Source organism: Tubulanus polymorphus, chromosome 1, assembly GCF_964204645.1.
Source record: "Tubulanus polymorphus chromosome 1, tnTubPoly1.2, whole genome shotgun sequence".
Classification (NCBI taxonomy): domain Eukaryota; kingdom Metazoa; phylum Nemertea; class Palaeonemertea; order Tubulaniformes; family Tubulanidae; genus Tubulanus; species Tubulanus polymorphus.
This window is the reverse complement of record NC_134025.1, coordinates 1,501,500-1,504,484: the sequence shown is the minus strand read 5'-3', so window position 1 is coordinate 1,504,484 and position 2,985 is coordinate 1,501,500. Positions and strand designations below refer to the sequence as shown.

The 2,985-nt window shown below is 35.5% G+C and overlaps 1 long non-coding RNA gene across 1 annotated transcript; it reads left to right on the top strand.

Annotated features, from left to right (window-relative positions):
• Positions 1–811: 811 nt before the first annotated feature.
• Positions 812–1,272, top strand: LOC141900670 (uncharacterized). Its single transcript, XR_012618750.1, has 3 exons — positions 812–937; positions 1,021–1,074; positions 1,202–1,272. It is a non-coding gene; the product is annotated as an uncharacterized LOC141900670 (long non-coding RNA).
• Positions 1,273–2,985: the final 1,713 nt, after the last annotated feature.

Genomic DNA, 2,985 nt, shown 5'->3' with positions numbered 1-2,985 from the left:
TTGATGTACATGTAGACCATGGACCGTACTTCACTTCCCCACCTAAATTACACAGAAAAACAACTGCAGTGCTCTCTCAAAATAAATCATTGAAATCCGAAATTATACCTTACCCGCTGATAAATGAAGCGCCCTCAAAAAGAAGCTAAGAAATACGAGGGTTATCGGTTTGTTTATATTCATTATGAACGCCACGTGTTTTTGTTTTTATTTTTGAATCTCACAGCTTGTGACGTCATCATAACGACCACAATGCACTGCGCTAATTAGCAGACTCGCGACAGCATAAAGTTTTAATTCATATTTTCAACGATATTTACTCAATACTGAAGCCTTTGGGGTAGAAACTATGATATAACGATATTAGATATGATAGCAGACACTTTTTAGAGAGTTGATGCGTGAATCGACCAGTAGGAACTGAGAGGTGGCGCTGGGTGTTTTGTTTGTAAACAGAGAGAAGCACGTGGATCGCTCTATAGATTTGACAGTTCAATGTTTACATTCCTTTTGAGTTTATGAGTTATTTCTCATCCTCATAAACAGATACAAAACGTTAAAAGAAAACCTTATTAACTTAAACGTATATTCCCCGCTATTTCAAAGGTAAAATGAGCGCGGAAATTAGTTCTGTAAATGTTGAACATCTTCCAATAATGACCGCACTTGTCGAGGTAAGAAACAGCGACGATGCCGAGTTGAATGAATTCTTCTATGGGCACAATAAAAGGCAGCCGATGAAATGTACAGGATCTCCCCCACTGATCCCGCCCGGTAACACAGATACAGATTGTCTTTTTATTTTCATTAAAGGTCATGGAATATATAACGAGTGAGTTACAAGTATCCAAAAATCCACCCAAAAACCAATCGCTATCAATAAAAATCAAAGCTATAGATACAGTTCCCGACGTAGGCGTCATCTTTCAAGTGAAAGGTTGGTGTACTTACTGAGATTTGGAAAATCAAGAGATTAAAGGAATATAATTTTGAAAACCCTTGGAATTTTTGATTTTGTAGTCGTTTACGTTGGACAACAGTTACAGATTGAGTCTCTAACTCGGTATATATCAGGTACGGCAATATAAAATCATTTCCTACATCTGTGGTTGAATAAAACAGATTTATCTAAAACGAAAAGACCTACGTAGCCTATTGTCTGCTGTTTATAAAACCAGCTGCGGTCGCCTATATTTTATAGATCATTGCAGTTCACTTCAGAAAGTGATTCGATATCATCAGAATTTATGGGTAGATTCCAGACAGTGTGTGAATGTTAATGGTCGGGATGGAACTCAAGTGAAATGTGTAGAATTATTTGTGAATCCAGATTCTACGATTCAGATTATTGATTCTCACACCATTCCCTGTAGTGATGAAGCTTTCACTGTTATATTAAAGGTAGAATCACTTTTTAGTATGTAATCGTTTTTATTCATCAGATTCACTCCTTAATCGATTTTTTATTTTAAGAAATAAAATAGATTATGTGTTAAACTTTTTTGTCAAACTCGAGAGATTGCATCAAGTCGTGAAGCACTTTTAAGAAAAAGATCACCAGAAATGAATAATCCTTATTTTCCAGTTCTGGATTCTCTTCAAAATTATGTTGTTTCTTTAGATACAACATGTTGTATTTAAAATTTCATATTAACGACTATAGATTTGTCAGATGAAAGATCACATGTTGCGTGAAAGTGGCTTCATACACGATTATCTGCATAAATTGAAACTGCTGAGGAGTACAGTAAGCGCTGAATCTATCAACTAATTCTACATGAATTCACCATACAACATCCATCTTTGATTTCACATTTTTATTTATTTGCAGGTATTGATCGAGTACGAGTTTGATATGTTTGGCACAGTAAAATCGACAACGTTTAATCCGTCGAGACCAACACGCGCTTTATCGCGATATCGCTTACTGTGTCACAGCAACCATTACACGCCTGATACTGAACAACACCACAATCAATCACTGTAAATCATCATTATACCATTACTGCATACGTTTATATGTCAACAGGGGACGAGTATAGAGAGGAGGGGGGGGGGGTTCAAGGGTCTTGATTCAAAACAAAGATCGGTTAACCCTAAATTTCACACCGATCCTCTCGGAATTTCGGTATTTCTTCAAACATGTTGAGAGAACCCCAGTTGCGATGCTCTTCCTATTCATTTGGACTCCACCTTTCCTGAGACCCACCACTGATTAGTGTTATGTTTGATGTATGTTATTTTTCTAATATTTTAGGAATGATTTTGAGGACAGAATTGTAACTAAATCCGGTAACAAACATTTGATGAATTGTGGTGTGAAGTTAATCGATAAAACGTTTCCTATAAAACTATCAGTTTCATCAGCTCTCATTCCTCATCATTCTCATCTAATCAATCATAGATCTATCAGAAATATACGTGTATCCTTTACTCAAAATCGATTCATAAACAATCATTTGATCCTGTTTAAAATATCAATATCTCCCAATTTCGCCACCCGTCACATCTATTTTGAGGTTTGAAATTCTCAGAGCTTCCTCTAGTTTCTAAAGCTAGAAAATCAATTTGAATCATCAGATAGAACGGTGACTTGCCATTCATTATTTTACTTAAAGATTATTCGCCACATCTAAAAAAATATGGATTAATAATGAAATTCTTTTAATTATGCATGTCTACGTTTAGTAATGTCTAAAGCATCTATGGATATGTATGATGTATATTTTATTTTCTGATATTTCCCTGACTGTGTTTTATACTAGTTATTATTTTACGGTCCCGGTGGAATTCCATTGATAATGCCCGCACATAAACACAGCGGATTTCAACCTTTTATAAAGATGTTGAAATTGAAAGAATACGGTCTTAAAATCGAACAACCGACTTCATTGTCAGGTATTTCACCGATTTAGGCTTCAGTGAATTCAATGAACTCCGGAAAGACTTTTGATATTTGTCCCGAAGTGTGGCATTTAACTCTTA